Below are 8,147 nucleotides of genomic sequence, written 5' to 3' on the forward strand. Positions count from 1 at the left end.
GATGTGCATCATCGCTATCCTGCTCGTTCTTTTATTACTAATTCACTCTTACTCCAGTTGATTGTGTATCCTTAGACCTTACTGTCATAAAATAAGGAACCGATAACAACAGGGTCAGAAATATTTGTCAACATGTCATTAACATGATGTTATTTCTTTGTTATTGTGGATGAATGTATAACTTTTTCTTTCCATTGACTCCAGACTGATTACACTCTCACTCATTCGCTACCGCTTATTCGAACTACCTCGGGTCACGGGGAGCCTGTGCTCAGGCGTCATCGGGCATCAAGGCAGGATTCACCCTGGACGGAGTGCCAACCCATCGCAGGGCACACACACACTCTCATTCACTCACGCAATCACACACTACGGACAATTCTCCAGAGATGCCAGTCAACCTACCATGCATGTCTTTGGACCGGGGGAGGAAACCCCCGAGGCACGGGGAGAACATGCAAACTCCACACACACAAGGCGGAGGCGGGAATCGAACCCCCAACCCTGGAGGTGTGAGGCGAACGTGCTAACCACTAAGCCACCGTGCCCCCCAGACTGATTACAATGAAAATTTATTAGGGACATCACTTTGATTCAACCTGCTTCTACTTGATATTCACATAACCTTTAACATGAAATGTATTATAATCAAGGGGGCACGGTGGCTTAGTGGTTAGCACGTTCGCCTCACACCTCCAGGGTTGGGGGTTCGATTCCCGCCTCTGCCTTGTGTGTGTGGAGTTTGCATGTTCTCCCCGTGCCTCGGGGGTTTCCTCTGGGTACTCCGGTTTCCTCCCCCGGTCCAAAGACATGCATGGTAGGTTGATTGGCATCTCTGGAAAATTGTCCGTAGTGTGTGATTGTGTGAGTGAATGAGAGTGTGTGTGTGTGTGTGTGCCCTGCGATGGGTTGGCACTCCGTCCAGGGTGTATCCTGCCTTGATGCCCAATGACGCCTGAGATAGGCACAGGCTCCCCGTGACCCGAGGTAGTTCGGATAAGCGGTAGAAAATGAATGAGTGAGTGAGTATTATAATCAAGAATGATGACACTAACGCAATACCGCCTGTAGATGGCGACATTCAACCAAAAGCCACCGCTTTATCCCACAGACCAAACAATTCTTTTAGACAGATTCATAATTAGTTACTAAATAAAGTCTCTATAATAAATAAACAGGAAGTTTCACCCCATCCCTGAGCTTCACTTCCCTGTAGCACTGACTCGTAGTAGTGGATCTAGGATTTTTTAAAGGCAGGGGCCACAGCAGGGCCGCAATTTACAGAGAGGGCCAAGTATAATACGCAATTCTTTTTTCATTATAAATAACGATTTCGTTTAACTGCACGTATAAACATCTGTGAAAACGATCCTTTTGTAAAGAGTCTAATAAGATAAGGTAATGAGGTGTGGGTTATTTACAACATTGTGGTGCGCAAACGATCTTTGTCCGAAAGAAGACATTCACCAGAGGAACGTTATGCTCTCAGTGTGGAGCGATTTTAAAGGTTTCGTGTTTTTCGAGCTCCTACCAAGGAACCAAACAATCAATTTGAATGTGTACTGTCAATTGGACAGTTTGAACGAATCCATCATCCAGAAATGCCCAGATATCTAATCGTAACGGAGCTATGTTCCATCGCGACAAAGCGAGACCGCACACAAGTTTGATCACCCGTCAAAAATGATTGGAGCTTGGACGGGATGTGTTTCCAAACCCACCATACACGCCTGACCTTTCACCATCAGACTTCCACTTGTTTTGCTCTCTTCAAAACTCCTTGTGTGGTATAACATTATTTATATAAATAAATGACCTTTAAAAAACATAGTAAAGATGCATCATGACTTTTCAGACAACCCAAATATATTTAATCTTGCTGCTAAACAAATAAAAGCGAAGGTAATAAACTAGTATATTATTGTAGCTGCAGGGCTCAACGTTAAGGATTTTTCTACTGGCCCAACAAATGTTCAAGTATTAGTAAAGACAAGTGAACAGTCAGTAAACAATCTAGCCATGGGGGTCACAGTCCAGTGAATTCTGTGCCGGTCCCAAGCCCGGAAAAAATAGAGAGGGTTGCGTCAGGAAGGGCATCCGGCGTAACATTGCCAAATTTAACCATGCAAATCGTCAGTACGAATTTCATACCGGATCGGTCAAGGCCCGGGTTAACAACAACCGCCATCAGCGCCATTGACCTACAGGGCGCCGGTGGAAATTGGGCTACTGTTGGTTGAAAGGGAGGGAAGTGGAACAGTAAGGTTACAGGGTGAAGAGGTGAATAAGGTACAGGAGTACTTGGGGTCAACAGTCCAGAGTAATGGAGAGAGTGGGAAAGAGGTAAAGAAGCGAGTGCAGGCCAGTTGGAATGGGTGGAGAAAGGTGTCAGGAGTTCTGTGTGATAGGAAAATATCAGCGAGAATCAAGGGGAAGGTGTACAGGACAGTGGTGAGACCGGCCGTGCTGTACGGTTTAGAGACAGTGACACTGAAGAAGAGACAGGAGTCAGAGCTAGAGGTAGCCGAGCTGAAGATGTTGAGGTTCTCTTTGGGAGTGACAAGATTGGACAGGATTAGGAACGAGTACATCAGAGGGACAGCCCATGTTGGACGTTTGGGGGACAAAGTTAGGGAGGCCAGATTAAGATGGTTTGGACATGTTCAGAGGAGGGAGAGTGAGTATATTGGTAGGAGAATGTTGGACATGGAGCTGCCAGGCAGGAGGCAAAGAGGAAGGCCAAAGAGGAGGTATATGGATGTAATTAATGAGGATATGAAGCTAGTGGGTGCAAGTGTTGAGGATGCAGAAGATAGGGATAGGTGGAGAGAGATGAGTCGCTGTGGTGACCCCTGAAGGGAAAAGCCAGAAGAAGAAGAAGAAGAAGAAGAAGAAGAGTCAGTAAACAAGAAGTCTATCTTTCTTATAATATTAATCTTGAAATTTTCTATTATATCAATCTTTTTGTATTATGTTTATGTTCTGTAAAACCGCTTTGAGACAATGTCCATTGTTAAAAGTGCTACACAAATAAAATGTGAATTTGAATATGGTTTTTTACTTTGAAGTTTTGATTAAGTACTTACCGTAAAGGGGACGAAGACATTGAAAAAATATGTATGTAAAATATATGTCAGATAAATGTAGACAGACTCCGTTATGCAGGTTGATGTTCAAACGACTAACCGACGCAACCAATAGAGTTCTTTTTTTTTTCCTTCAGGGGCCAATCAGATTTCAGCTATTAAGCAGCTGAAAACAGGTTGATTTTTAAACGACAAACCGACACAGCCAATAGAGTTCTTTGGTGTGTAAATCAGTGATGACTGATAAGACAGATTCACAGATCCCTATACACCAGTGCTGACTCGGCACTTTTCTCTTTCTCCATAATCATAATAAATATAAATAAATATTTCTACATAATTGTGTAACTTTGATCATTTCTTCTTTAATGGCTGTTCGTTTGTCCAGCTCAGGGTTTTGAAAATTGATACCGGAGATCTCCTTACTAAACATTTCAGCATATGAAAGTCTGTATATTATTCTTTTTTTCCCATTTCTTTATTATTATTAAATAAATAAACACAGGGAGGCACGGTGTCTTAGTGGTTAGCACGTTCGCCTCACACCTCCAGGGTTGGGGGTTCGATTCCCGCCTCTGCCTTGTGTGTGTGGAGTTTGCATGTTCTCCCCGTGCCTCGGGGGTTTCCTCCGGGTACTCCGGTTTCCTCCCCTGGTCCAAAGACATGCATGATAGGTTGATTGGCATCTCTGGAAAATAGTGTGTGATTGTGTGAGTGAATGAGAGTGTGTGTGTGTGCCCTGCGATGGGTTGGCACTCCGTCCAGGGTGTATCCTGCCTTGATGCCTGATGACGCCTGAGATAGACACAGGCTCCCCGTGACCCGAGGTAGTTCGGATAAACGGTAGAAGATGAATGAATGAATGAATAATCAGCGCTGTCTTACAGTCACATTGTCTACAACGGGAGCGCAGGAGGAGATGGCGTGACTACATGTGATACAGAATAGCATGAAATACCCTTTTATTAGAGAACTGCAGAACACAGTGTAAAAACGAAATATTTCCCTCAATGTACATATAGCTATCATAAAATGTCAAAGTCTGCAAATACAGTCATGAAGCACAATCGCTACTCATCATCGGTCCTAACTATTACGGTGTTCATTACAAAACCGTCATGAAGAAGTATGTGTTCACTATAACATTTTCGTCTTAAATTTTCGCCCACTAATTAATTCTGTGATTTTGTCAAGGTGTTAACGATCAGTCTAATTGCTAGAAACATATAAATCCTCCCGTGACCCGGGTATGTAATGCTTCATGATGGCACTGATGGCACTGCCGGAGGATTACGCCAATGGCAGAATAAGGAGAGAACGAGTTTTCAGGGACCATGATGATGACTGGCTAATAAGCCGATTTAGATTCCCTAGAGCTGTGCTCTTAGATCTATGTGTTGAATAGGGTCCAGTATTAGAGAGGGCAACATGCCGGAACCATGCCATCCCAGTCCAAATACAAGTCATCACCACTCTGGGGTTCTTGGCAACCGGCTGTTTCCAGCGGGAATTTTCAGACAGGTAAATTATTTATATAAAAAATAACTATAAGTAATCCTCAACTTTGACTCTAAGACCTTTTTGTATATGAAATAATTCTATTGGAATCTATCATCTCACCCTATAGGTCTGGTATATCACAGCCGTCCCTGAGTGCCATAATATCTGTCGTTTTGAATGGTATACTTAATATGGGTAGTCGATACATCAGGTTCCCCTACACCAGAGGTATTCAACTAAAATTTAAAGAGGTCCAGTAAGAGAAAATTTCTTGAAGCAAAGGTCCGGAAGATCATAATGTCTAACTAGTTAGTGTGATATATATTTAAGTAGCTTAGTAGTTGTATCAACATCTACAAGCAATCAATACCTGATTCAATACCTCCATCAAGTACAATTCAAAAACTTTTTGACATTTATTGTCACGTAACATAGAACTGAACATATGTAAGATTGTAGACATGTATAACGTTCTCTCATTAAATAAATAAAAGTAGGGCAATAAATAAAATGTGAGAATTGTGTATGTTTAAATAAAGTGCTTAACTTTAAAGTGCTTATATCCCACTCCCCCACTTTTTGCTCAGTGAGAGAACTGAGCTCTAGCTTGGCTTGCCAGGATGTTAAACCTGGGCTTGAATGGAGTCAGGGCCGCTCTCATACACATGTGGAGGTGCTCATTAGTGAGCCTGGAACCATATTTAGTTTGGATTATGTTCATTGTAGAGAAAACTGCCTCACACGTCTTCAGATCCGAGTGGATATGTTTGTTCAAAACCTTTATGTTTTGTCTCATAATGGCGTTTCACATTGTCACTTTTAATAAGTGCCACAGTTTCTGTACATATGAGACACACTGGTTTAGTGTGAAGTGGGAAGTGTGAACAGAAAGGAGTCTGTCCATTCTGGATTAAATGCTCTATTTTCAGTTTTCTTTTTGGAGAGCGGCATTTGTTCTTGATTCTCCCTTTCTCCGTCTCACTCGTCTGTTTCTCTCCCTTTCTCCGTCTCACTCGTCTGTTTCTCTCCCTTTCTCCATCTCACTCGTCTGTTTCTCTCCCTTTCTCAGTCTCACTCGTCTGTTTCTCTCACTTTCTCCATCTCACTCGTCTGTTTCTCTCCCTTTCTCCGTCTCACTCGTCTTGTTTCTCTCCCTTTCTCCGTCTCACTCGTCTGTTTCTCTCCCTTTCTCCGTCTCACTCGTCTGTTTCTCTCCCTTTCTCCGTCTCACTCGTCTGTTTCTCTCCCTTTCTCCGTCTCACTCGTCTGTTTCTCTCCCTTTCTCCATCTCACTCGTCTGTTTCTCTTCCTTTCTCCGTCTCACTCGTCTGTTTCTCTCCCTTTCTCCATCTCACTCGTCTGTTTCTCTTCCTTTCTCCGTCTCACTCGTCTGTTTCTCTCCCTTTCTCAGTCTCACTCGTCTGTTTCTCTCCCTTTCTCACTCGTCTGTTTCTCTCACTTTCTCCATCTCACTCGTCTGTTTCTCTCCCTTTCTCCGTCTCACTCGTCTGTTTCTCTCCCTTTCTCCGTCTCACTCGTCTGTTTCTCTCCCTTTCTCCGTCTCACTTGTCTGTTTCTCTCCCTTCTCCATCTCACTCGTCTGTTTCTCTCCCTTTCTCAGTCTCACTCGTCTGTTTCTCTCACTTTCTCCATCTTACTCGTCTGTTTCTCTCCCTTTCTCCATCTCACTCGTCTGTTTCTCTCCCTTTCTCCGTCTCACGCGTCTGTTTCTCTCCCTTTCTCCGTCTCACGCGTCTGTTTCTCTCCCTTTCTCCATCTCACTCGTCTGTTTCTCTTCCTTTCTCCGTCTCACTCGTTTGTTTCTCTCCCTTTCTCCGTCTCACGCGTCTGTTTCTCTCCCTTTCTCCGTCTCACGCGTCTGTTTCTCTCCCTTTCTCCATCTCACTCGTCTGTTTCTCTTCCTTTCTCCGTCTCACTCGTCTGTTTCTCTCCCTTTCTCAGTCTCACTCGTCTGTTTCTCTCCCTTTCTCAGTCTCACTCGTCTGTTTCTCTCACTTTCTCCATCTCACTCGTCTGTTTCTCTCCCTTTCTCAGTCTCACGCGTCTGTTTCTCTCCCTTTCTCCGTCTCACTCATCTGTTTCTCTCCCTTTCTCCATCTCACTCGTCTGTTTCTCTCCCTTTCTCCGTCTCACGCGTCTGTTTCTCTCCCTTTCTCCGTCTCACTCATCTGTTTCTCTCCCTTTCTCCATCTCACTCGTCTGTTTCTCTCCCTTTCTCTGTCTCGTCTGTTTCTCTCCCTTTGTTTTCTACACGTATCGCTATCTTTCTTTCATGTGTAACTTCACTCTAATTCTCTCTCATCTGTCTTGCACTGTTGAGTCGCAGTGTTTACTTCAGGAATGCATAGACTTGATTGGCTGAGTGGTGTCACGTGGGATGGCTTAACTCGCATGCAATTGGTCTGTGCGTTTCCACTAATACCTACCGTAAAGATTGCAAAAGCTGCGCCGTTTAAAATAGAAGCGCTTCGTCAAGTTTTAAATCATAACCTTTAGTTTTGGCTGTAGGTCCGGGTCCGGATTGGACAGCTTCTGGGTCCGGACCCGGACCGCGGTCCGCCTGTTAGTGACCTATGCCCTACTCTATGCGAGAACAGGCCGAAATTAAAATGCAATTTGCAGCAATGTCTGGTTTCCCAAATGTAATCGGCGCAATTGATGTTGCTATAAGGGCACCATCTGAAAATGAATTTGTTTATGTTAATAGAAAGCATGTGCATTGTATTAATGTGCAAATCACATGTGACTCCAACATGACCCTCACAAACACTGTGGCACGCTGGTTTGGTTCAACACATGATTCCTTTATCTTGACACATAGCAGTGTAGGGAACAGACTAAATGCAGGCGCAGTACATGATGACTGGCTTCTTGGTGAGTTTAACAATATTAAAAAGTAGAAACTGTAACAATTTTGTTTTTAATATAATTATAACCTGCAGGCGACAGTGGCTACCCCCTGAGACACTGACTCCTCAACCCATTTTTAATGAGCACAGAGGAAACTCATTATAACGAGGTCCACTCTCGTGCCCGCGCAGTGATTTGCATTGACTATTTATGGTTAAAAATGGGCGTGTACAGGGAGGGATTTGAGGCTGGTTCACGTACGCACATCTGCGGGTGATCTCTCTCTCTCTCTCTCACTCATTTTCTACCGCTTATCCGAACTACCTCAGGTCACGGGGAGCCTGTGCCTATCTCAGGCGTCATCGGGCATCAAGGCAGGATACACCCTGGACGGAGTGCCAACCCATCACAGGGCACACACACACACACTCTCTCATTCACTCACACAATCACACACTACGGACAATTTTCCAGAGATGCCAATCAACCTACCATGCATGCCTTTGGACCGGGGGAGGAAACCGGAGTACCCAGAGGAAACCCCCGAGGCACGGGGAGAACATGCAAACTCCACACACACAAGGTGGAGGCAACCCCCGAGGCACGGGGAGAACATGCAAACTCCACACACACAAGGCGGAGGCGGGAATCGAACCCCCAACCCTGGAGGTGTGAGGCGAATGTGCTAAC

The sequence above is a fragment of the Tachysurus vachellii genome, chromosome 3 (assembly GCF_030014155.1).
Source record: "Tachysurus vachellii isolate PV-2020 chromosome 3, HZAU_Pvac_v1, whole genome shotgun sequence".
In the NCBI taxonomy this organism is placed as follows: domain Eukaryota; kingdom Metazoa; phylum Chordata; class Actinopteri; order Siluriformes; family Bagridae; genus Tachysurus; species Tachysurus vachellii.